The following is a 27685-nucleotide window of genomic DNA, read 5'->3' as shown; positions in this document are numbered from 1 at the left end:
AGAAGCACAGCCAGCAGCTAAGGGCCTGCAACTGGCCTATAGGGAGCAGAGGCTGATGTGACCTCACAAGCACAGCCAGCAGCCATTGGCCTGCCACTGTCCAAACAGGCACTGGGGCTGCTTTGACCTCACCAGCACACGAATCAGCCATTGGCCTCCCTCTGGCCTACAGGAAAAGGAGGCTGATGTGACCTCACAAGCACAGCGAGTAGCCAGGGGCCTCCCATGGGCCTATCAGGCACTGAGGCTGCTGTGACCTCACAAGCACAGCCAGCAGCAAGGGGCCTGCCACTGGCCTGTGAAGCACTGAGGCTGCTGTGACCTCACGAGCCCAGTCAGCAGCTACGGGCCTTCCACTGGCCTATCACGCACTGAGGCTGCTGTGACCTCAAAGCACACCAAGCAGCCATTGGCCTCCCACGGGCCTTTCAGGCACTGATGCTGCCGTGACCTCACAAGCACAGTCAGCAGCCATTAGCCTCCCACTGCCTGATGAGGCGCTGACGCTGCTGTCAACTCAGAAGCACAGTAAACAGTCAGGGGCCTGCCACTGCCCTCAAGGGCATGGTGGCTGCTGTGACCTCAGAAGCCCAGCCAGCAGCTATGGGCCTGCCACTGCCCTATAGGGCACTGAGGCTTCTCTGACCTCACAAGCCCACCCAGCAGTCAGGGGCCTCGAACTGGCCTATCAGGCACTGCGGCTTCTGTAACCTCACAAGCACAGCCAGCAGCCATGGGCCTGCCACTGGCCTGTGAAGCACTGAGGCTGCTGTGACCTCACAAGCACAGACAGCAGCCATTGGCCTGCCACTGGCCTATACAGCACTGAGGCTGCTGTGACCTCACAAGCACAGCAAGGAGCAAGAGGCCTGCCATTGCCCTATAAGCTACAGAGACAAATTTGACCTCAAAAGGCAGCCAGCAGACAGAGGCCTGCCACGGGCCTATCAGGCAATAGGACTGCCGTGACCTCAAAAGGACAGCCAGCAGCTACTGGCCTGTCACTGGTCTATGAGGCACTGAGGCTGCTGTGACCTCACATGCACAGCCAGCAGCTATGGGCCTGCCACTGGCCTACAGCAAAAGGAGCCTGAGGTGACCTCACAAGCACAGCGAGTAGCCAGGGGCTTCCCACTGCCCTATAAGGTACAGAGAGAAATGTGAGCTCAAAAGGCAGCCAGCAGACAGAGGCCTGCCACAGGCCTATGAGGCAATAGGACTGCTGTGACCTGACAAGCACACCAAGCAGCTATGGGCCTGCCACTGGCCTATAGGAAAAGGAGGCTGCTGTGACCTCACAAGCACACCAAGCAGCCATTGGCCTCCCACTGCCCGATGAGGCGCTGACGCTGCTGTCAACTCAGAAGCACAGTAAGCAGTCAGGGGCCTGCCACTGCCGTAAAGGGCATGGAGGCTGCTGTGACCTCAGAAGCCCAGCCAGCAGCTATGGGCCTGCCACTGCCCTATAGGGCACTGAGGCTTCTCTGACCTCACAAGCCCACCCAGCAGTCATTGGCCTCGAACTGGCCTATCAGGCACTGAGGCTTCTGCAACGTCACAAGCACAGCCAGCAGACAGGGGCCTGCCACTGGCCTGTCAGGCACTGAGGCTGCTGTGACCTCACGAGCCCAGGCAGCAGCTATGGGCCTGCCACTGGCCTATGAGGCACTGACGCTGCAGTGACCTCACAAGCACACCAAGCAGACAAGGGCCTGCCATTGCCCTATAAGGTACAGAGACAAATGTGACCTCAAAAGGCAGCCAGCAGACAGAGGCCTGCCACTGGCCTATCAGGAAATAGGACTGCTGTGACCTTACAAGCACAGCCAGCAGCTACGGGCCTGCCACTGGCCTATAAGGCACGGAGGCTGCTGTGACCTCACCAGCACACCAAGCAGCCATTGGCCTCCCACGGGCCTATCAGGCACTGAGGCTGCTGTGACCTCACAAGCACAGGCAGCAGCCAAGGGCCTGACACAGGCCTATCAGGCAATAGGACTGCTGTGACCTGAAAAGCACAGCCAGCAGCTATGGGCCTGCCACTGGCTTATAGGGAACAGAGGCTGCTGTGACCTCACAAGCACAGCCAGCAGCTATGGGCCTGCCACTGGCCTATGAGGCACTGAGGCTGCTGTGACCTCACAAGCACAGTCAGCAGCCAGGGGCCTGCTGCTGACCTATCAGGCTGTAGGAGTGTTGTAACCTGACAAGCACAGCCAGCAGCTCTGGGCCTGCCATGGCGCATCAAGCACGGAGAAAGAAGGGAACACCCAAGCAGACCAGCAGCCATGGGCGTGGCAGTGCCCTTTTTGGCATGGAGACACAAGTATCCTCACAAGCCCAGCCAGGAGGCATGGCCCTGCCACTGGCCTATCACGCACAGAGGCAGAAGCAACCTCACAAGCAGAGCGAGGACTGATGGGCCTGACTGGCCTACCAGGCCGTGAGGCAGAAGTGACATGACTATCTCATCCAGCAGTGGTGGACCTGACAATATCATTTCAGGCAGAGGGTAAAGTGACAGCACAGAACGTTGAAGGACCATAACAGAAAAAAGGCACTTGGAGGCATGAGTACTGGGGGAAAAAAAGGGCACTAGGAGGCCATGCACTGCAAAAATAGGCCCATGGAGGACACTATACTGGAAAAAAAGGCACTTTGGGAGCCTGCATCACAAAAATAGGCACTTGGAGGCCGCTAGACCGGAAAAAAGGCACTTAGATGCCCCTTCACTGCAAAAAAAGGCACTCAGACAGCAGTGCACCTCAAACAAAGGCACTTGGAGGGCCCTGCACCACAAAAAAAGGAAGTCGGCTGCCCCTACACTGGAAAAAAAAAGGTACTCGGAGGCCCCTACACTGCAAAAAAAGGCACTCGGGGGCTGCTACAATGTGAAACAAGGCACTCGGAGGGCCCGGCACCACCAAAAGAGGCACTTGGAGGCTCCTGCACTGGGAAAAGAGGCACTTGCAGGCCTGTACACCGGAAAAAAAGGCACTCGGAGGCTGCTACACTGCAGAGAAAGGCACTCGGAGGCACCTGCAACGGAAAATAAGGCACTCGGAGGCCCCTACACCACAAAAAAAGGCACTTGGGGGCTGCTACAATGCAAAAAAAGGCACTCGGAGGCCCGTGACCCACAAGAAAAGGCACTCGGGGCCACTACACAGCAAAAGAAAGATACATGGAGGACCACACACCCCAAAATAACAGCACTCGGAGGCCCCTGAACCACAGGGAAAGGCACTCGGTGGCTCCTACAGCACAGAAAAAGGCACTTGGGGGCTGCTACAATGTGAAACAAGGCACTCGGAGGGCCCGGCACAACCAAAAGAGGCGCTTGGAGGCCACTGCACTGGAAAAACAGGCACTTGCAGGCCTGTACACCAGAAAAAAAGGCACTCGGAGGCTCCTGCACCACGAAAGAAGGCACTCGGAGGTTCCCGCACTGCAAAAACAGGGCACTTGGAGGCCTCTACACTGCAAAAGAAGGCACTCGGAGGAAACTACACTGGAACAAAAGGCACTCGGAGGCCAGTGCACCACAAGAAAAGGCACTCAGTGGCCCCTACAGCACAAAAAAAGGCTCTTGGGGGCTGCTACAATGCAAAAAAAGGCACTCAGAGGCCCCTGAACCACAAGAAAAGGCACTTAGTGGCCTCTGAACCACAAGAAAAGGCACTCGGTGGACTCTACAGCACAAGAAAAGGCACTCGGGGCCACTACACCGCAAAAAAAAGGTACATGGAGGACCACACACCCCAAAATAACAGCACTCGGAGGCCCCGGAACCACAAGGAAAGGCACTCAGTGGCCCCTACACTGCAAAAAAAGGCACTCGGGGGCTGCTACAATGTGAAACAAGGCACTCGGAGGGCTCAGCACCACCAAAAAAGGCACTCGGAGGTTCCCGCACTGGAAAAAGAGGCACTTGCAGGCCTGTGGACAACAAAAAAAGGCACTCGGAGGCTCCTGCACCACAAAAGAAGGCACTCGGTGGCCCCGACACCACAGAAAAAGGCACTCGGGGGCTGCTACAATGTGAAAACAGGCACTCCGATGCCCCTACACCGGAAAGAAAGGCACTCAGAGGGCCTGCAGCACAAAAAAAGGCACTCAGCTGCCCTTACACTGGAAAAACAGGCACTTGGAGGCCTCTACACCACAGAAAAAGGCACTCAGTGGCCCCTACACTGCAAAAAAAGGCACTCGGGGGCTGCTACAATGTGAAACAAGGCACTCGGAGGGCCCGGCACCACCAAAAGAGGCACTTGGAGGCTCCTGCACTGGGAAAAGAGGCACTTGCAGGCCTGTACACCGGAAATAAAGGCACCCTGAGGCCCCTGCACCACAAAAAAAGGCACTCGGTGGCCCCGACACCACAAATAAAAGCACTCGGGGGCTGCTACAATGCTAAAAGAGGCACTCCAATGCCCCTACACCAGAAAGAAAGGCACTCAGAGGGCCCTGCAGCACAAAAAAAGGCACTCAGCTGCCCTTACACTGGAAAAAAAGGCACTCGGAGGCTCCTGCACCACAGAAAAAGGCACTCAGTGGCCCCTACACCACCAAGAAAGGCACTCGGTGGCCCCCACATTGCAAAAAAGGGTACTTGGAGGCTACTACACTGCAAAGAAATGCACCCTGAGGCCCACGCATTGCAAAAAAAGGCACTCAGTAGCCCCTGCACCGCAAAAAAAGGCACTCGGAGGCCAGTGCACTGAAAAACAGGGCACTTGGAGGCCAGTGCACCACAAAAGAAAATGCACTCAGAGGCCCCGACACCACAAAAGAAAGGCACTTGGAGGACCACACCACAAGAAAAGGCACTCGGCTGCCCCTACACTGGAAAAAAAAGGCACTCGGAGGCCCCTACACCACAAAAAAAGGCACTTGGGGGCTGCTACAATGCAAAAGAAGGCACTCGGAGGCCCCTGAACCACAAGAAAAGGCACTCGGGGCCACTACACCGCAAAAAAAAGGTACATGGAGGACCACACACCCCAAAATAACAGCACTCGTTGGCCCCTGAACCAGAAGGAAAGGCACTCGGTGGCTCCTACAGCACAAAAAAAGGCACTCGGGGTCTGCTACAATGTGAAACAAGGCACTCGGTGGCCCCTACAGCACAAAAAAAGGCACTCGGAGGCTGCTACAATGCGAAAACAGGCACTTGGAGGCCCCTACATCGGAAATAAAGGCACTCAGAGGGCCCTGCACCACAAAAGAAGGCACTCGGAGGCTGCTACACCATAGAGAAAGGCACTCGGAGGCCCCTGCACTGGAAAAAAAGGCACTTGGAGGCCCCTGCACCACAAAAAAGGCACTCAGAGGCTGCTACAATGGAAAAAAAGGCACTCGGAGGCCTCTACACTGCAAAAGAAGGCACTCGGAGGCCACTACACTGGAACAAAAGGCACTCGGAGGCCAGTGCACCACAAAAGAAGGCACTCAGTGGCCCCTTCAGCACAAAAAAGGCACTTGGGGGCTGCTACAATGCAAAAACGGCACTCAGAGGGCCCTGAACTACAAGAAAAGGCACTCGGTGGCCCCTACAGCACAATAAAAAGCACTCGGGGGCTGATACAATGTGAAACAAGGCACTCTGAGGGCCCAGCACCACCAAAAAAGGCACTCGGAGGCCCCTGCACTGGAAAAAGAGGCACTTGCAGGCCTGTACACCAGAAAAAAAGGCACTTGGAGGCGCCTGCACCACAAAAGAAGGCACTCAGAGGCCACTACACCACCAAGAAAGGCACTCGGTGGCCCCCACATTGCAAAAAAAGGCAGTTGGAGGCTACTACACTGCAAAAAAATGCACCCTGAGGCCCATGCACAGCAAAAAAAGGCACTCAGTAGCCCCTGCAGCACAAAAAAAGGCACTCGGAGGCCAGTGCACTGAAAAACAGGGCACTTGGAGGCCAGTGCACCACAAAAAAAATGCACTCAGAGGCCCCGACACCACAAAAGAAAGGCACTTGGAGGCCCCTGTCCCACAAGAAAAGGCACTCGGCTGCCACTACACCGCAAATAAAAGATACATGGAGGACCACAAACCCCAAAATAACAGCACTCGGAGGCCCCGGAACCACAAGAAAAGGCACTCGGTGGCCCCTACAGCACAATAAAACGCACTCGGGGGCTGCTACAATGTGAAACAAGGCACTCTGAGGGCCCAGCACCACCAAAAAAGGCACTCGGAGGCCCCAGCACTGGGAAAAGCGGCACTTGCAGGCCTGTACACTGGAAATAAAGGCACTTGGAGGCCCCTGCACCACAAAAAAAGGCACTCGGAAGCCCCTACATTGCAAAAAAGGCACTTGGAAGCTACTACATTGCAAAAAAAGGCACTCGGTGGCCCCTGCACCGCAAAAAAAGGCACTCGGTGGCCCCTGCACCGCAAAAAAAGGCACTTGGAGGCCTCTACAACACCTTCCACTGCCCTATCAGACACAGAGGCTCATGTGACCTCACAAGGACAGGAAGCCGCCAGGGGCCTGCCACTGGCCTGTCAGGCACTGGTACTTCTGTAAGCTCACAAGCAGAGTCAGCAGCCATGGGCATCCCACTGCCTGATGAGGCACTGAGGCAAAGGTGACCTCAAAATGCAGCCAGCACGCAGAGGCCTGCCACTGGCCTATCAGGCAATAGGACTGCCGTGACCTCAAAAGGACAGCCAGCAGCTATGGGCCTGTCACTGGCCTATGAGGCACTGAGGCTGCTGTGACCTCACATGCACAGCCAGCAGCTATGGGCCTGCCACTGGCCTACAGCAAAAGGAGCCTGAGGTGACCTCACAAGCACAGCGAGTAGCCAGGGGCTTCCCACTGCCCTATAAGGTACAGAGAGAAATGTGAGCTCAAAAGGCAGCCAGCAGACAGAGGCCTGCCACAGGCCTATGAGGCAATAGGACTGCTGTGACCTGACAAGCACACCAAGCAGCTATGGGCCTGCCACTGGCCTATAGGAAAAGGAGGCTGCTGTGACCTCACAAGCACACCAAGCAGCCATTGGCCTCCCACTGCCCGATGAGGCGCTGACGCTGCTGTCAACTCAGAAGCACAGTAAGCAGTCAGGGGCCTGCCACTGCCGTAAAGGGCATGGAGGCTGCTGTGACCTCAGAAGCCCAGCCAGCAGCTATGGGCCTGCCACTGCCCTATAGGGCACTGAGGCTTCTCTGACCTCACAAGCCCACCCAGCAGTCATTGGCCTCGAACTGGCCTATCAGGCACTGAGGCTTCTGCAACGTCACAAGCACAGCCAGCAGACAGGGGCCTGCCACTGGCCTGTCAGGCACTGAGGCTGCTGTGACCTCACGAGCCCAGGCAGCAGCTATGGGCCTGCCACTGGCCTATGAGGCACTGACGCTGCAGTGACCTCACAAGCACACCAAGCAGACAAGGGCCTGCCATTGCCCTATAAGGTACAGAGACAAATGTGACCTCAAAAGGCAGCCAGCAGACAGAGGCCTGCCACTGGCCTATCAGGAAATAGGACTGCTGTGACCTTACAAGCACAGCCAGCAGCTACGGGCCTGCCACTGGCCTATGAGGCACGGAGGCTGCTGTGACCTCACAAGCACACCAAGCAGCCATTGGCCTCCCACGGGCCTATCAGGCACTGAGGCTGCTGTGACCTCACCAGCACACCAAGCAGCCAAGGGCCTGACACAGGCCTATCAGGCAATAGGACTGCTGTGACCTGAAAAGCACAGCCAGCAGCTATGGGCCTGCCACTGGCTTATAGGGAACAGAGGCTGCTGTGACCTCACAAGCACAGCCAGCAGCTATGGGCCTGCCACTGGCCTATGAGGCACTGAGGCTGCTGTGACCTCACAAGCACAGTCAGCAGCCAGGGGCCTGCTGCTGACCTATCAGGCTGTAGGAGTGTTGTAACCTGACAAGCACAGCCAGCAGCTCTGGGCCTGCCATGGCGCATCAAGCACGGAGAAAGAAGGGAACACCCAAGCAGACCAGCAGCCATGGGCGTGGCAGTGCCCTTTTTGGCATGGAGACACAAGTATCCTCACAAGCCCAGCCAGGAGGCATGGCCCTGCCACTGGCCTATCACGCACAGAGGCAGAAGCAACCTCACAAGCAGAGCGAGGACTGATGGGCCTGACTGGCCTACCAGGCCGTGAGGCAGAAGTGACATGACTATCTCATCCAGCAGTGGTGGACCTGACAATATCATTTCAGGCAGAGGGTAAAGTGACAGCACAGAACGTTGAAGGACCATAACAGAACAAAGGCACTTGGAGGCATGAGTACTGGGGGGAAAAAAGGGCACTAGGAGGCCATGCACTGCAAAAATATGCCCATGGAGGACACTATACTGGAAAAAAAGGCACTTTGGGAGCCTGCATCACAAAAATAGGCACTTGGAGGCCGCTAGACCGGAAAAAAGGCACTTAGATGCCCCTTCACTGCAAAAAAAGGCACTCAGACAGCAGTGCACCTCAAACAAAGGCACTTGCAGGCCCCTGCACCACAAAAAAAGGAAGTCGGCTGCCCCTACACTGGAAAAAAAAAGGTACTCGGAGGCCCCTACACTGCAAAAAAAGGCACTCGGGGGCTGCTACAATGTGAAACAAGGCACTCGGAGGGCCCGGCACCACCAAAAGAGGCACTTGGAGGCTCCTGCACTGGGAAAAGAGGCACTTGCAGGCCTGTACACCGGAAAAAAAGGCACTCGGAGGCTGCTACACTGCAGAGAAAGGCACTCGGAGGCACCTGCAACGGAAAATAAGGCACTCGGAGGCCCCTACACCACAAAAAAAGGCACTTGGGGGCTGCTACAATGGAAAAAAAGGCACTCGGAGGCCCGTGACCCACAAGAAAAGGCACTCGGGGCCACTACACAGCAAAAGAAAGATACATGGAGGACCACACACCCCAAAATAACAGCACTTGGAGGCCCCTGAACCACAGGGAAAGGCACTCGGGGGCTGCTACAATGTGAAACAAGGCACTTGGAGGGCCCAGCACAACCAAAAGAGGCACTCAGAGGCCCCTGCACTGGAAAAAGAGGCACTTGCAGGCCTGTACACCAGAAAAAAAGGCACTCGGAGGCTCCTGCACCACAAAAGAAGGCACTCAGAGGCCACTACACCACCAAGAAAGGCACTTGGTGGCCCCCACATTGCAAAAAAAGGCACTTGGAGGCTACTACACTGCAAAGAAATGCACCCTGAGGCGCACGCACAGCAAAAAAAGGCACTTAGTAGCCCCTGCACCGCAAAAAAAGGCACTCGGTGGCCCCGACACTGGAAAGAAAGGCACTCAGAGGGCCCTGCAGCACAAAAAGAGGCACTCGACTGCCCCTACACTGGGAAAAAAGGCACTTGGAGGCCTCTACACCCCAGAAAAAGGCACTCAGTGGCCCCTACACCGCAAAAAAAGGCACTCGGGGACTGCTACAAGGCGAAACAAAGCACTCGGAGGCCCCTGCACCACCAAAAGAGGCACTCGGAGGCTCCTGCACTGGAAAAAGAGGCACTTGCAGGCCTGTACACCGGAAATAAAGGCACACAGAGGCACCTGCAATGGATAAAAAGGCACTCGGAGGCGTCTACACCACAAAAAAAAGGCACTCGGAGGACCACACCACAAAAAAAGGTACTGGGTGGCCCCGACAGCACAAACAAATGCACTCGGGGGCTGCTACAATGTGAAACAAGGCATTCGGGGGGCCCCAAAAAAGGCACTTGGAAGCCACGACATTGCAAAAAAGGCGCTTGGAAGCCACGACATTGCAAAAAAATGCACCCTGAGGCCCCTGCACCACAAAAAAAGGCACTCGGTGGGCCCGACACCACAAAAAAAGGCACTCGGGGGCTGCTACAATGCGAAAAGAGGCACTCCGATGCCCCTACACCGGAAAGAAAGGCACTCAGAGGGCCCTGCAGCACAAAAAAAGGCACTCAGCTGCCCTTACACTGGAAAAACAGGCACTTGGAGGCCTCTACACCACAGAAAAAGGCACTCAGTGGCCCCTACACCACCATGAAAGGCACTCAGTGGCCCCCACATTGCAAAAAAGGGTACTTGGAGGCTACTACACTGCAAAGAAATGCACCCTGAGGCCCACGCATTGCAAAAAAAGGCACTCAGTAGCCCCTGCACCGCAAAAAAAGGCACTCAGAGGCCAGTGCACTGAAAAACAGGGCACTTGGAGGCCAGTGCACCACAAAAGAAAATGCACTCAGAGGCCCCGACACCACAAAAGAAAGGCACTTGGAGGACCACACCACAAAAAAAGGCACTCGGCTGCCCCTACACTGGAAAAAAAAGGCACTCGGAGGCCCCTACAGCACAAAAAAAGGCACTTGGGGGCTGCTACAATGCAAAAAAAAGGCACTCAGGGGCCCCTGAACCACAAGAAAAGGCACTCGGGGCCACTACACTGCAAAAAAAAGGTACATGGAGGACCACACACCCCAAAATAACAGCACTCGGAGGCCCCTGAACCACAAGGAAAGGCACTCAGTGGCTCCTACAGCACAAAAAAAGGCACTCAGGGTCTGCTACAATGTGAAACAAGGCACTCAGAGGGCCCTGCACCACAAACAAAGGCACTCGGAGGCTGCTACACCATAGAGAAAGGCACTCGGAGGCCCCTGCACTGGAAAAAAAGGCACTTGGAGGCCCCTGCACCACAAAAAAAGGCACTCGGTGGCCCCGACACCACAAAAAAAGGCACTCGGGGGCTGCTACAATGCGAAAAGAGGCACTCCGATGCCCCTACACCGTAAAGAAAGGCACTCAGAGGACCCTGCAGCACAAAAAAAGGCACTCAGCTGCCCTTACACTGGAAAAACAGGCACTTGGAGGCCTCTACACCACAGAAAAAGGCACTTGGGGGCTGCTACAATGGAAAAAAAGGCACTCGGAGGCCCGTGACCCACAAGAAAAGGCACTCGGGGCCACTACACAGCAAAAGAAAGATACATGGAGGACCACACACCCCAAAATAACAGCACTCGGAGGCCCCTGAACCACAGGGAAAGGCACTCGGGGGCTGCTACAATGTGAAACAAGGCACTTGGAGGGCCCAGCACCACCAAAAAAGGCACTCGGAGGCCCCTGCACTGGAAAAAGAGGCACTTGCAGGCCTGTACACCAGAAAAAAAGGCACTCGGAGGCTCCTGCACCACGAAAGAAGGCACTCAGAGGCCACTACACCACCAAGAAAGGCACTTGGTGGCCCCCACATTGCAAAAAAAGGCACTTGGAGGCTACTACACTGCAAAGAAATGCACCCTGAGGCGCACGCACAGCAAAAAAAGGCACTTAGTAGCCCCTGCACCGCAAAAAAAGGCACTCGGTGGCCCCGACACTGGAAAGAAAGGCACTCAGAGGGCCCTGCAGCACAAAAAGAGGCACTCGACTGCCCCTACACTGGGAAAAAAGGCACTTGGAGGCCTCTACACCCCAGAAAAAGGCACTCAGTGGCCCCTACACCGCAAAAAAAGGCACTCGGGGACTGCTACAAGGCGAAACAAAGCACTCGGAGGCCCCTGCACCACCAAAAGAGGCACTCGGAGGCTCCTGCACTGGAAAAAGAGGCACTTGCAGGCCTGTACACCGGAAATAAAGGCACACAGAGGCACCTGCAATGGATAAAAAGGCACTCGGAGGCGTCTACACCACAAAAAAAAGGCACTCGGAGGACCACACCACAAAAAAAGGTACTGGGTGGCCCCGACAGCACAAACAAATGCACTCGGGGGCTGCTACAATGTGAAACAAGGCATTCGGGGGGCCCCAAAAAAGGCACTTGGAAGCCACGACATTGCAAAAAAGGCGCTTGGAAGCCACGACATTGCAAAAAAATGCACCCTGAGGCCCCTGCACCACAAAAAAAGGCACTCGGTGGGCCCGACACCACAAAAAAAGGCACTCGGGGGCTGCTACAATGCGAAAAGAGGCACTCCGATGCCCCTACACCGGAAAGAAAGGCACTCAGAGGGCCCTGCAGCACAAAAAAAGGCACTCAGCTGCCCTTACACTGGAAAAACAGGCACTTGGAGGCCTCTACACCACAGAAAAAGGCACTCAGTGGCCCCTACACCACCATGAAAGGCACTCAGTGGCCCCCACATTGCAAAAAAGGGTACTTGGAGGCTACTACACTGCAAAGAAATGCACCCTGAGGCCCACGCATTGCAAAAAAAGGCACTCAGTAGCCCCTGCACCGCAAAAAAAGGCACTCAGAGGCCAGTGCACTGAAAAACAGGGCACTTGGAGGCCAGTGCACCACAAAAGAAAATGCACTCAGAGGCCCCGACACCACAAAAGAAAGGCACTTGGAGGACCACACCACAAAAAAAGGCACTCGGCTGCCCCTACACTGGAAAAAAAAGGCACTCGGAGGCCCCTACAGCACAAAAAAAGGCACTTGGGGGCTGCTACAATGCAAAAAAAAGGCACTCAGGGGCCCCTGAACCACAAGAAAAGGCACTCGGGGCCACTACACTGCAAAAAAAAGGTACATGGAGGACCACACACCCCAAAATAACAGCACTCGGAGGCCCCTGAACCACAAGGAAAGGCACTCAGTGGCTCCTACAGCACAAAAAAAGGCACTCAGGGTCTGCTACAATGTGAAACAAGGCACTCAGAGGGCCCTGCACCACAAACAAAGGCACTCGGAGGCTGCTACACCATAGAGAAAGGCACTCGGAGGCCCCTGCACTGGAAAAAAAGGCACTTGGAGGCCCCTGCACCACAAAAAAAGGCACTCGGTGGCCCCGACACCACAAAAAAAGGCACTCGGGGGCTGCTACAATGCGAAAAGAGGCACTCCGATGCCCCTACACCGTAAAGAAAGGCACTCAGAGGACCCTGCAGCACAAAAAAAGGCACTCAGCTGCCCTTACACTGGAAAAACAGGCACTTGGAGGCCTCTACACCACAGAAAAAGGCACTTGGGGGCTGCTACAATGGAAAAAAAGGCACTCGGAGGCCCGTGACCCACAAGAAAAGGCACTCGGGGCCACTACACAGCAAAAGAAAGATACATGGAGGACCACACACCCCAAAATAACAGCACTCGGAGGCCCCTGAACCACAGGGAAAGGCACTCGGGGGCTGCTACAATGTGAAACAAGGCACTTGGAGGGCCCAGCACCACCAAAAAAGGCACTCGGAGGCCCCTGCACTGGAAAAAGAGGCACTTGCAGGCCTGTACACCAGAAAAAAAGGCACTCGGAGGCTCCTGCACCACGAAAGAAGGCACTCAGAGGCCACTACACCACCAAGAAAGGCACTTGGTGGCCCCCACATTGCAAAAAAAGGCACTTGGAGGCTACTACACTGCAAAGAAATGCACCCTGAGGCGCACGCACAGCAAAAAAAGGCACTTAGTAGCCCCTGCACCGCAAAAAAAGGCACTCGGTGGCCCCGACACTGGAAAGAAAGGCACTCAGAGGGCCCTGCAGCACAAAAAGAGGCACTCGACTGCCCCTACACTGGGAAAAAAGGCACTTGGAGGCCTCTACACCCCAGAAAAAGGCACTCAGTGGCCCCTACACCGCAAAAAAAGGCACTCGGGGACTGCTACAAGGCGAAACAAAGCACTCGGAGGCCCCTGCACCACCAAAAGAGGCACTCGGAGGCTCCTGCACTGGAAAAAGAGGCACTTGCAGGCCTGTACACCGGAAATAAAGGCACACAGAGGCACCTGCAATGGATAAAAAGGCACTCGGAGGCGTCTACACCACAAAAAAAAGGCACTCGGAGGACCACACCACAAAAAAAGGTACTGGGTGGCCCCGACAGCACAAACAAATGCACTCGGGGGCTGCTACAATGCGAAAAGAGGCACTCCGATGCCCCTACACCGGAAAGAAAGGCACTCAGAGGGCCCTGCAGCACAAAAAAAGGCACTCAGCTGCCCTTACACTGGAAAAACAGGCACTTGGAGGCCTCTACACCACAGAAAAAGGCACTCAGTGGCCCCTACACCACCATGAAAGGCACTCAGTGGCCCCCACATTGCAAAAAAGGGTACTTGGAGGCTACTACACTGCAAAGAAATGCACCCTGAGGCCCACGCATTGCAAAAAAAGGCACTCAGTAGCCCCTGCACCGCAAAAAAAGGCACTCAGAGGCCAGTGCACTGAAAAACAGGGCACTTGGAGGCCAGTGCACCACAAAAGAAAATGCACTCAGAGGCCCCGACACCACAAAAGAAAGGCACTTGGAGGACCACACCACAAAAAAAGGCACTCGGCTGCCCCTACACTGGAAAAAAAAGGCACTCGGAGGCCCCTACAGCACAAAAAAAGGCACTTGGGGGCTGCTACAATGCAAAAAAAAGGCACTCAGGGGCCCCTGAACCACAAGAAAAGGCACTCGGGGCCACTACACTGCAAAAAAAAGGTACATGGAGGACCACACACCCCAAAATAACAGCACTCGGAGGCCCCTGAACCACAAGGAAAGGCACTCAGTGGCTCCTACAGCACAAAAAAAGGCACTCAGGGTCTGCTACAATGTGAAACAAGGCACTCAGAGGGCCCTGCACCACAAACAAAGGCACTCGGAGGCTGCTACACCATAGAGAAAGGCACTCGGAGGCCCCTGCACTGGAAAAAAAGGCACTTGGAGGCCCCTGCACCACAAAAAAAGGCACTCGGTGGCCCCGACACCACAAAAAAAGGCACTCGGGGGCTGCTACAATGCGAAAAGAGGCACTCCGATGCCCCTACACCGTAAAGAAAGGCACTCAGAGGACCCTGCAGCACAAAAAAAGGCACTCAGCTGCCCTTACACTGGAAAAACAGGCACTTGGAGGCCTCTACACCACAGAAAAAGGCACTTGGGGGCTGCTACAATGGAAAAAAAGGCACTCGGAGGCCCGTGACCCACAAGAAAAGGCACTCGGGGCCACTACACAGCAAAAGAAAGATACATGGAGGACCACACACCCCAAAATAACAGCACTCGGAGGCCCCTGAACCACAGGGAAAGGCACTCGGGGGCTGCTACAATGTGAAACAAGGCACTTGGAGGGCCCAGCACCACCAAAAAAGGCACTCGGAGGCCCCTGCACTGGAAAAAGAGGCACTTGCAGGCCTGTACACCAGAAAAAAAGGCACTCGGAGGCTCCTGCACCACGAAAGAAGGCACTCAGAGGCCACTACACCACCAAGAAAGGCACTTGGTGGCCCCCACATTGCAAAAAAAGGCACTTGGAGGCTACTACACTGCAAAGAAATGCACCCTGAGGCCCACGCACAGCAAAAAAAGGCACTTAGTAGCCCCTGCACCGCAAAAAAAGGCACTCGGTGGCCCCGACACTGGAAAGAAAGGCACTCAGAGGGCCCTGCAGCACAAAAAGAGGCACTCGACTGCCCCTACACTGGGAAAAAAGGCACTTGGAGGCCTCTACACCCCAGAAAAAGGCACTCAGTGGCCCCTACACCGCAAAAAAAGGCACTCGGGGACTGCTACAAGGCGAAACAAAGCACTCGGAGGCCCCTGCACCACCAAAAGAGGCACTCGGAGGCTCCTGCACTGGAAAAAGAGGCACTTGCAGGCCTGTACACCGGAAATAAAGGCACACAGAGGCACCTGCAATGGATAAAAAGGCACTCGGAGGCGTCTACACCACAAAAAAAAGGCACTCGGAGGACCACACTACAAAAAAAGGTACTGGGTGGCCCCGACAGCACAAACAAATGCACTCGGGGGCTGCTACAATGTGAAACAAGGCATGCGGGGGGCCCCAAAAAAGGCACTTGGAAGCCACGACATTGCAAAAAAGGCGCTTGGAAGCCACGACATTGCAAAAAAATGCACCCTGAGGCCCCTGCACCACAAAAAAAGGCACTCGGTGGGCCTGACACCACAAAAAAAGGCACTCGGGGGCTGCTACAATGCGAAAAGAGGCACTCCGATGCCCCTACACCGGAAAGAAAGGCACTCAGAGGGCCCTGCACCACAAAAAAAGGCACTCAGCTGCCCTTACACTGGAAAAACAGGCACTTGGAGGCCTCTACACCACAGAAAAAGGCACTCAGTGGCCCCTACACCACCAAGAAAGGCACTCAGTGGCCCCCACATTGCAAAAAAGGGTACTTGGAGGCTACTACACTGCAAAGAAATGCACCCTGAGGCCCACGCATTGCAAAAAAAGGCACTCAGTAGCCCCTGCACCGCAAAAAAAGGCACTCAGAGGCCAGTGCACTGAAAAACAGGGCACTTGGAGGCCAGTGCACCACAAAAGAAAATGCACTCAGAGGCCCCGACACCACAAAAGAAAGGCACTTGGAGGACCACACCACAAAAAAAGGCACTCGGCTGCCCCTACACTGGAAAAAAAAGGCACTCGGAGGCCCCTACAGCACAAAAAAAGTCACTTGGGGGCTGCTACAATGCAAAAAAAAGGCACTCAGGGGCCCCTGAACCACAAGAAAAGGCACTCGGGGCCACTACACTGCAAAAAAAAGGTACATGGAGGACCACACACCCCAAAATAACAGCACTCGGAGGCCCCTGAACCACAAGGAAAGGCACTCAGTGGCTCCTACAGCACAAAAAAAGGCACTCAGGGTCTGCTACAATGTGAAACAAGGCACTCAGAGGGCCCTGCACCACAAACAAAGGCACTCGGAGGCTGCTACACCATAGAGAAAGGCACTCGGAGGCCCCTGCACTGGAAAAAAAGGCACTTGGAGGCCCCTGCACCACAAAAAAAGGCACTCGGTGGCCCCGACACCACAAAAAAAGGCACTCGGGGGCTGCTACAATGCGAAAAGAGGCACTCCGATGCCCCTACACCGGAAAGAAAGGCACTCAGAGGACCCTGCAGCACAAAAAAAGGCACTCAGCTGCCCTTACACTGGAAAAACAGGCACTTGGAGGCCTCTACACCACAGAAAAAGGCACTTGGGGGCTGCTACAATGGAAAAAAAGGCACTCGGAGGCCCGTGACCCACAAGAAAAGGCACTCGGGGCCACTACACAGCAAAAGAAAGATACATGGAGGACCACACACCCCAAAATAACAGCACTCGGAGGCCCCTGAACCACAGGGAAAGGCACTCGGGGGCTGCTACAATGTGAAACAAGGCACTTGGAGGGCCCAGCACCACCAAAAAAGGCACTCGGAGGCCCCTGCACTGGAAAAAGAGGCACTTGCAGGCCTGTACACCAGAAAAAAAGGCACTCGGAGGCTCCTGCACCACAAAAGAAGGCACTCAGAGGCCACTACACCACCAAGAAAGGCACTTGGTGGCCCCCACATTGCAAAAAAAGGCACTTGGAGGCTACTACACTGCAAAGAAATGCACCCTGAGGCCCACGCACAGCAAAAAAAGGCACTTAGTAGCCCCTGCACCGCAAAAAAAGGCACTCGGTGGCCCCGACACTGGAAAGAAAGGCACTCAGAGGGCCCTGCAGCACAAAAAGAGGCACTCGACTGCCCCTACACTGGGAAAAAAGGCACTTGGAGGCCTCTACACCCCAGAAAAAGGCACTCAGTGGCCCCTACACCGCAAAAAAAGGCACTCGGGGACTGCTACAAGGCGAAACAAAGCACTCGGAGGCCCCTGCACCACCAAAAGAGGCACTCGGAGGCTCCTGCACTGGAAAAAGAGGCACTTGCAGGCCTGTACACCGGAAATAAAGGCACACAGAGGCACCTGCAATGGATAAAAAGGCACTCGGAGGCGTCTACACCACAAAAAAAAGGCACTCGGAGGACCACACCACAAAAAAAGGTACTGGGTGGCCCCGACAGCACAAACAAATGCACTCGGGGGCTGCTACAATGTGAAACAAGGCATTCGGGGGGCCCCAAAAAAGGCACTTGGAAGCCACGACATTGCAAAAAAGGCACTTGGAAGCCACGACATTGCAAAAAAATGCACCCTGAGGCCCCTGCACCACAAAAAAAGGCACTCGGTGGGCCCGACACCACAAAAAAAGGCACTCGGGGGCTGCTACAATGCGAAAAGAGGCACTCCGATGCCCCTACACCGGAAAGAAAGGCACTCAGAGGGCCCTGCAGCACAAAAAAAGGCACTCAGCTGCCCTTACACTGGAAAAACAGGCACTTGGAGGCCTCTACACCACAGAAAAAGGCACTCAGTGGCCCCTACACCACCAAGAAAGGCACTCAGTGGCCCCCACATTGCAAAAAAGGGTACTTGGAGGCTACTACACTGCAAAGAAATGCACCCTGAGGCCCACGCATTGCAAAAAAAGGCACTCAGTAGCCCCTGCACCGCAAAAAAAGGCACTCAGAGGCCAGTGCACTGAAAAACAGGGCACTTGGAGGCCAGTGCACCACAAAAGAAAATGCACTCAGAGGCCCCGACACCACAAAAGAAAGGCACTTGGAGGACCACACCACAAAAAAAGGCACTCGGCTGCCCCTACACTGGAAAAAAAAGGCACTCGGAGGCCCCTACAGCACAAAAAAAGTCACTTGGGGGCTGCTACAATGCAAAAAAAAGGCACTCAGGGGCCCCTGAACCACAAGAAAAGGCACTCGGGGCCACTACACTGCAAAAAAAAGGTACATGGAGGACCACACCCCCCAAAATAACAGCACTCGTTGGCCCCTGAACCACAAGGAAAGGCACTCAGTGGCTCCTACAGCACAAAAAAAGGCACTCAGGGTCTGCTACAATGTGAAACAAGGCACTCAGAGGGCCCTGCACCACAAACAAAGGCACTCGGAGGCTGCTACACCATAGAGAAAGGCACTCGGAGGCCCCTGCACTGGAAAAAAAGGCACTTGGAGGCCCTTGCACCACAAAAAAAGGCACTCAGAGGCTGCTACAATGGAAAAAAAGGCACTCGGAGGCCTCTACACTGCAAAAGAAGGCACTCGGAGGCCATTACACTGGAACAAAAGGCACTCGGAGGCCAGCGCACCACAAAAGAAGGCACTCGGTGGCCCCTTCAGCACAAAAAAGGCACTTGGGGGCTGCTACAATGCAAAAACGGCACTCAGAGGGCCCTGAACTACAAGAAAAGGCATTCAGTGGCCCCTACAGCACAATAAAAAGCACTCGGGGGCTGATACAATGTGAAACAAGGCACTCGGAGGGCCCTGCACCATAAAAAAAGGCACTCGGAGGCGCCTGCACTGGAAAAAGAGGCACTTGCAGGCCTGTACACCAGGAAAAAAGGCACTCGGAGGCTCCTGCACCACAAAAGAAGGCACTCAGAGGCCACTACACCACCAAGAAAGGCACTCGGTGGCCCCCACATTGCAAAAAAAGGCACTTGGAGGCTACTACACTGCAAAAAAATGCACCCTGAGGCCCATGCACAGCAAAAAAAGGCACTCAGTAGCCCCTGCACTGCAAAAAAAGGCACTCGGAGGCCAGTGCACTGAAAAACAGGGCACTTGGAGGCCAGTGCACCGTAAAAAAAATGCACTCAGAGGCCCCGACACCACAAAAGAAAGGCACTTGGAGGACCCGACACCACAAAAATAGGCACTCGGCTGCCCCTACACTGGGAAAAAAGGCACTCGGAGGCCCCTACACCAGAAACAAAGGCACTCGGAGGGCCCTGCACCACAAAAGAAGGCACTCGGAGGCCCCTGAACCACAAGAAAAGGCACTCGGGGCCACTACACCGCAAAAAAAGGTACATGGAGGACCACACACCCCAAAATAACAGCACTCGGAGGCCCCGGAACCACAAGGAAAGGCACTCAGTGGCCCCTACACTGCAAAAAAAGGCACTTGGGGGCTGCTACAATGTGAAACAAGGCACTCTGAGGGCCCAGCAGCACCAAAAAAAGGCACTCGGAGGCCCCTGCACTGGGAAAAGCAGCACTTGCAGGCCTGTACACTGGAAATAAAGGCACTCGGAAGCCCCTACATTGCAAAAAAAGGCACTCGGAAGCCCCTACATTGCAAAAAAAGGCACTCGGTGGCCCCTGCACTGCAAAAAAAGGCACTTGGAGGCCTCTACAACACCTTCCACTGCCCTATCAGACACAGAGGCTCATGTGACCTCACAAGGACAGGAAGCCACCAGGGGCCTGCCACTGGCCTGTCAGGCACTGGTACTTCTGTAAAAGCTCACAAGCAGAGTCAGCAGCCATGGGCATCCCACTGCCTGATGAGGCACTGAGACAAAGGTGACCTCAAAATGCAGCCAGCACGCAGAGGCCTGCCACTGGCCGATCAGGCAATCGGACTGCCGTGACCTCAGAAGGACAGCCAGCAGCTATGGGCCTGTCACCGGTCTATGAGGCACTGAGGCTGCTGTGACCTCACAAGCACACCAAGCAGCTATGGGCCTGCCACTGGCCTATAGGAAAAGGAGGCTGCTGTGACCTCAAAAGCACACCAAGCAGCCATTGGCCTCCCACTGCCCGATGAGGCGCTGACGCTGCTGTCAACTCAGAAGCACAGTAAGCAGTCAGGGGCCTGCCACTGCCGTAAAGGGCATGGAGGCTGCTGTGACCTCAGAAGCCCAGCCAGCAGCTATGGGCCTGCCACTGCCCTATAGGGCACTGAGGCTTCTCTGACCTCACAAGCCCACCCAGCAGTCATTGGCCTCGAACTGGCCTATCAGGCACTGAGGCTTCTGCAATGTCACAAGCACAGCCAGCAGCCAGGGGCCTGCCACTGGCCTGTGAGGCACTGAGGCTGCTGTGACCTCAAAAGCACACCAAGCAGACATTGGCCTCCCACAGGCCTATCAGGCACTGAGGCTGCTGTGACCTCACAAGCACAGTCAGCAGCCATTGGCCTGCTGCTGCCCTAGCAGGTTGTAGGAGTGTTGTCACCTGACAAGCACAGCCAGCAGCTATGGGCCTGCCACTGGCCTATAGGGAACAGAGGCTGATGTGACCTCACAAGCACAGTCAGCAGCCATTGGCCTGCCACTGGCCTATGAGGCACTGAGGCTGCTTTGACTTCACCAGCACACCAAGCAGCCATTGGCCTCCCTCTGGCCTACAGGAAAAGGAGGCTGATGTGACCTCACAAGCACAGCGAGTAGCCAGGGGCCTCCCACTGCCCTATAAGGTACAGAGACAAATGTGACCTGAAAAGGCAGCCAGCAGACAGAGGCCAGCCACGGGCCTATCAGGAAATAGGACTGCTGTGACCTTACAAGCACAGCCAGCAGCTACGGGCCTGCCACTGGCCTATGAGGCACGGAGGCTGCTGTGAATTTACAAGCACACCAAGCAGCCATTGGCCTCCCACGGGCCTATCAGGCACTGAGGCTGCTGTGACCTCACAAGCACAGCCAGCAGCCAAGGGCCTGCCACTAGCCTATGAGGCAAAAGGACTGCTGTGATCTGACAAGCACAGCCAGCAGCCAAGGGCCTGCCACTGGCCTATCAGGCAATAGGACTGCTGTGACCTCACAAGCACAGCCAGCAGCTATGGGCCTGCCACTGGCCTATAGGAAAAGGAGGCTGCTGTGACCTCACAAGCACAGGCAGCAGCCATTGGCCTCCCACTGCCCGATGAGGCGCTGATGCTCAGAAGCACAGTAAACAGTCAGCGGCCTGCCACTGCCCTCAAGGGCATGGAGGCTGCTGTGACCTCAGAAGCCCAGCCAGCAGCTATGGGCCTGCCACTCCCCTATAGGGCACTGAGGCTTCTCTGACCTCACAAGCACAGCCAGCAGTCATTTGCCTTCCACTGGCATATCAGGCACTGAGGCTTCTGTAACCTCACAAGCACAGCCAGCAGCTACGAGCCTGCCACTGGCCTATAAGGCACTGAGGCTGCTGTAACCTCACAAGCCCAGCCAGCAGTCAGGGGCCTGCCACTGGCCTGTGAAGCAATGAGGCTGCTGTGACCTCACAAGCACCGTCAGCAGCCAGGGGCCTGCTGCTGGCCTATCAGGCTGTAGGAGTGTTGTCACCTGACAAGCACAGCCAGCAGCTCTGGGCCTGCCACTGGCCTATCAGGCTGTAGGAATGTTGTCACCTGACAAGCACAGCCAGCAGCTATGGGCCTGCCACTGGCCTATAGGGAACAGAGGCTGATGTGACCTCACAAGCACAGGCAGCAGCCATTGGCCTGCCACTGTCCAAACAGGCACTGGGGCTGCTTTGACCTCACCAGCACAGTCAGCAGCCATTGGCCTCCCTCTGGCCTACAGGAAAAGGAGGCTGATGTGACCTCACAAGCACAGCGAGTAGCCAGGGGCCTCCCATGGGCCTATCAGGCACTGAGGCTGCTGTGACCTCACAAGCACAGCCAGCAGCAAGGGGCCTGCCACTGGCCTGTGAAGCACTGAGGCTGCTGTGACCTCACGAGCCCAGTCAGCAGCTATGGGCCTGCCACTGGCCTATCACGCACTGAGGCTGCTGTGACCTCACAAGCACACCAAGCAGCCATTGGCCTCCCACGGGCCTATCAGGCACTGAGGCTGCTGTGACCTCACAAGCACACCAAGCAGCCAAGGGCCTGACACAGGCCTATCAGGCAATAGGACTGCTGTGACCTGACAAGCACAGCCAGCAGCTATGGGCCTGCCACCGGCTTATAGGGAACGGAGGCTGCTGTGACCTCACAAGCAAACCAAGCAGCCATTTGCCTGCCACTGGCCTATGAGGCACTGAGGCTGCTTGGACCTCACAGGCACAGCCAGCAGCCAAGGGCCTGAATCTAGCCTATAGAGCACTGAGGCTGCTGTGACCTCACGAGCCCAGACAGCAGCCATTGGCCTGCCGCTGGCCTATGAGGCACTGAGGCTGCTGTGACCTCACAAGCACAGCAAGGAGCCAGAGGCCTGCCATTGCCCTATAAGGTACAGAGACAAATGTGACCTCAAAAGGCAGCCAGCAGACAGAGGCCTACCACGGGCCTATCAGGAAATAGGACTGCTGTGACCTTACGAGAACAAACAGCAGCTATGGGCCTCCACTGGCGTCTGAGGCACGGAGGCTGCTGTGACCTCACAAGCACAGCCAGCAGCCATTGGCCTCCCACTGGCCTATCAGGTCCTGACGCTGCTGTGACCTCACAAGCACAGCCAAGCAGACAGGGGCCTGCCACTGGCCTATGAGGCACTGAGGCTGCTGTGACCTCACAAGCACAGCCAGCAGTGAAGGGCCTGCCATGGCGCATCAAGCACGGAGAAAGAAGGGAACACCCAAGCAGACCAGCAGCCATGGGCGTGGCAGTGCATGCCCATGCATGCCATGCATGCAATGGCATGCAGGTCAAAGTGACATCATAAGACACAACCAGCAACCATGGGCCTGCCACTGCCCTTTTTGGCATGCAGACACAAGTATCCTCACAAGCCCAGCCAGGAGGCATGGCCCTGCCACTGGCCTATCACGCACAGAGGCAGAAGCAACCTCACAAGCAGAGCGAGGACTGATGGGTTGACTGGCCTACCAGGCCGTGAGGCAGAAGTGACATGACTATCTCATCCAGCAGTGGTGGACCTGACAATATCATTTCAGGCAGAGGGTAAAGTGATATCACAGAACGTTGAAGGACCATAACAGAAAAAAAGGCACTTGGAGGCATGAGCACTGGGAAAAAAGGGCACTAGGAGGCGATGCACTGCAAAAATATGCACATGGAGGACACTATACTGGAAAAAAAGGCACTTTGGGAGCCTGCATTGCAAAAATAGGCACTTGGAGGCCGCTAGGCCGGAAAAAAAGGCACTCAGATGCCCCTTCACTGCAAAAAAAAGGCACTCAGACAGCAGTGCACCTCAAACAAAGGCACTCGGAGGCCCCTGCACCACAAAAACAGGCACCCGGAGAACAGTGAACCACAAGACAAGGCACTCGGAGGCCGCTGCATCACAAAAAAAGGCACTTGGAGGCTACTACACTGCAAAAAAGGCACTCGGAGGACCATGCACGGCAAAAAAAGGCACTCGGTGGCCCCGACACCACAAAAAAAGGCACTCGGGGGCTGCTACAATGCGAAAACAGGCACTCCGATGCCCCTACACCAGAAAGAAAGGCACTCAGAGGGCCCTGCAGCACAAAAAAAGGCACTCAGCTGCCCTTACACTGGAAAAACAGGCACTCGGAGGCCTCTAAACCCCAGAAAAAGGCACTCAGTGGCCCCTACACTGCAAAAAAAGGCACTCGGGGGCTGCTACAATGTGAAAAAAGGCACTCAGAGGCCCCTGAACCACAAGAAAAGGCACTCGGTGGCCTCTGAACCACAAGAAAAGGCACTTGGTGGACCCTACAGCACAATAAAAGGCACTCGGGGGCTGCTACAACGTGAAACAAGGCACTCAGAGGGCCCAGCACCACCAAAAAAAGCACTCGGAAGCTCTTGCACCACAAAAGACGGCACTCAGAGGCCACTACACCACCAAGAAAGGCACTCAGTAGCCCCTGCATTGCAAAAAAAGGCACTCAGAGGCCTCCACACCGCAAAAAAAGGCACTCGGAGACCTCCACACCGCAAAAAAAAGGCACTCGGAGGCCTCCACACTGCAAAAAAAAAATGCACCCAGAGGCCTCGACACCACAAAAGAAAGGCACTTGGCTGCCCCTATACCACAAAAAAAGGCACTTGGGGGCTGCTACCATGCAAAAAAAGGCACTCAGAGGCCCCTGCACCAGAAACAAAGGCACTTGGAGGGCCCTGCACCACAAAAGAAGGCACTCGGAGGCCCCTGACGCACAAGAAAAGGCACTCGGTGGCCCCTACAGCACAAAAAAAGGCACTCGGGGGCTGCTACAATGTGAAACAAGGCACTCTGAGGGCCCAGCACCACCAAAAAAGGCACTCGGAGGCCCCTGCACTGGGAAAAGAGCCACTTGCAGGCCTGTACACCGGATATAAAGGCACTTAGAGGCCCCTGCACCACCAAAAAAGGCACTCGGAGGCCCCTGCACTGGGAAAAGAGGCACTTGCAGGCCTGTACACCGGATATAAAGGCACTTGGAGGCCCCTGCACCACAAAAAAAGGCACTCGGAAGCCCCTACATTGCAAAAAAAGGCACTTGGAGGCTACTACACTGCAAAAAAATGCACCCTGAGGCCCCTGCACCGCGAAAAAAGGCACTTGGAGGGCCCTGCACCACAAAAGAAGGCACTCGGAGGCCCCTGAACCACAAGAAAAGGCACTCGGGGCCACTACACGCAAAAAAAAGGTACATGGAGGACCACACACCCGAAAATAACAGCACTCGGAGGCCCCTGAACCACAAGAAAAGGCATTCAGTGGCCTATACAGCAAAATAAAAGGCACTCGGGGGCTGCTACAATGTGAAACAGTGCACCGGAGGGCCCAGCACCACCAAAAAAGGCACTCCGAGGCTCCTGCACTGGAAAAAGAGGCACTTGCAGGCCTGTACACCGGATATAAAGGCACTTGGAGGCCCCTGCATCACAAAAAAAGGCACTCGGAAGCCCCTACATTGCAAAAAAAGGCACTTGGAGGCTACTACACTGCAAAAAAAATGCACCCTGAGGCCCCTGCACCGCAAAAAAAGGCACTTGGAGGCCCCTGCAGCACAAAAAAAAAGCACTTGGAGGCCCCTACACCACAGAAAAAGGCACTCGGCTGCCCCTACACTGGAAAAAAAGGCGCTCGGAGGCCCCTACACCACAAAAAAAGGCACTTGGGGGCTGCTACAATGCAAAAAAAGGCACTTGGAGGGCCCTGCACCAGAAACAAAGGCACTTGGAGGGCCCTGCACCACAAGAAAAGGCACTCGGTGGCCCCTACAGCACAATAAAAGGCACTCGGGGGCTGCTACAATGTGAAACAAGGCACTCTGAGGGCCCAGCACCACCAAAAAAGGCACTCGGAGGCCCCAGCACTGGGAAAAGAGCCACTTGCAGGCCTGTACACTGGAAATAAAGGCACTTGGAGGCCCCTGCACCACAAAAAAAGGCACTCGGAAGACCCCACATTGCAAAAAAAGGCACTTGGAGGCTACTACACTGCAAAAAAATGCACCCTGAGGCCCCTGCACCACAAAAAAAGGCACTCGGTGGCCCCTACACCGCAGAAAAAGGTACTTGGAGGCCTCTACAACACCTTCCACTGCCCTATCAGACACAGAGGCTGATGTGACCTCACAAGGACAGGAAGCCGCCAGGGGCCTGCCAGTGGCCTATCAGGCACTGGTACTTCTGTGAGCTCACAAGCAGAGTCAGCAGCTATGAAGAATCCCACTGCCTGATGAGGCACTGAGACAAAGGTGACCTCAAAATGCAGCCAGCACGCAGAGGCCTGCCACTGGCCTATCAGGCAATAGGACTGCCATGACCTCAAAAGGACAGCCAGCAGCCAATGGCCTCGCACTGGCCTATCAGGCAATAGGACTGCTGTGACCTCACGAGCACAGCCAGCAGGTATGGACCTCCCACTGGCTATCAGGCACTCAGACTGCTGTGACCTCACAAGCACAGCAAACAGCCAGGGGCCTGCCACTGCCCTATAGGGCACAGAGGCTGCTGTGACCTCACAAGCACAGCCAGCAGTGAAGGGCCTGCCACTGGCCTATAGGGAACGGAGGCTGATGTTACCTCACAAACACAGCCAGCAGCCATTGGCCTTCCACTGCCCAATGAGGCGCTGACACTGCTCTGACCTCACAAGCACAGCACACTGTCACGGGCCTGCCACTGCCATAAAGGGCACTGAGGCTGCTGTGACCTCACAAGCACAGCCAGCAGCCAGGGGACTGACACTGGCCTGTGAAGCACTGAGGCTGCTGTTACCTCACAAGCACAGCCAGCAGCCAGGGGCCTGACACTGGCCTGTGAAGCACTGAGGCTGCTGTGACCTCACAAGCACAGCCAGCAGCCAGGGGCCTGCCACTGCCCGATAAGACACTGAGGCTGCTGTGACATAACAAGCAAAGCCAGCAGCTGTGGTTCTGCCACTGGCCTACCAGGCTGTAGGAGTGTTGTGACCTGACAAGCACAGCCAGCAGCTATGGGCCTGCCACTGCCCTCAAGGGCAGGGAGGCTTCTGTAACCTCACAAGCACAGCCAGCAGCCAGAGGCCTGCCACTGACCTATCAGGCACTGGTACTTCTGTGACCTCACAAGCACAGACAGCAGCTATGGGCCTTCCACTGCCCTATATGGCACGGAGGCTTATGTGACCTTACAAGTGCAGTCAGCAGCCATTGGCCTGCCACTGGCCTGTGAAGCACTGAGGCTGCTGTGATCTCAGAAAGACAGCCAGCAGCCAGGGGCCTGCCACTGAGCTATCAGGAAGGGTCCTTCTGTGACCTCAAAAGTACAGCCAGCAGCCATGGGCATCCCACTGGAGTATGAGGCACTGAGACAAAGCTGACCTCAAAATGCAGCCAGCAGCCATGGGCCTGCAACTGGCCTATGAGACACTGAGGCTGCTGAGACATCACAAGTACAGCCAGCAGCCAAACAAGAATAAGGAGAAAAACAGCTTGCCTCAGAAAGACGATGAGACCCAATGAGGAGCAGGAGACCCCAGACCAAAAAATTGCTATTGGTCTAACTATCGCGTGAAGGGTGGGAACCGGAAGTCGAAAAGACTATAATTACCCAGGATGTGTTTATGTTAGGGTCCCTCTTCGGAGGCACCCAGCTCGAGCTGTAATTACTGCATGCGCGTGATTAAAATTATCTAATTTGTTTTGATTTGACTCTGAACTTTACTTGCAGGAACCTAGGGTCGAGCCCTGTTATGGTGGCCGACAAGCCTATTTTCCATAACAGTTTGGCACCCCAGATGGGACCCTAGGCGACCACTGT

Source organism: Dromaius novaehollandiae, chromosome 6 (assembly GCF_036370855.1).
Source record: "Dromaius novaehollandiae isolate bDroNov1 chromosome 6, bDroNov1.hap1, whole genome shotgun sequence".
NCBI classification, from domain to species: Eukaryota; Metazoa; Chordata; class Aves; order Casuariiformes; family Dromaiidae; genus Dromaius; species Dromaius novaehollandiae.
This window is presented reverse-complemented; position numbering follows the sequence as displayed.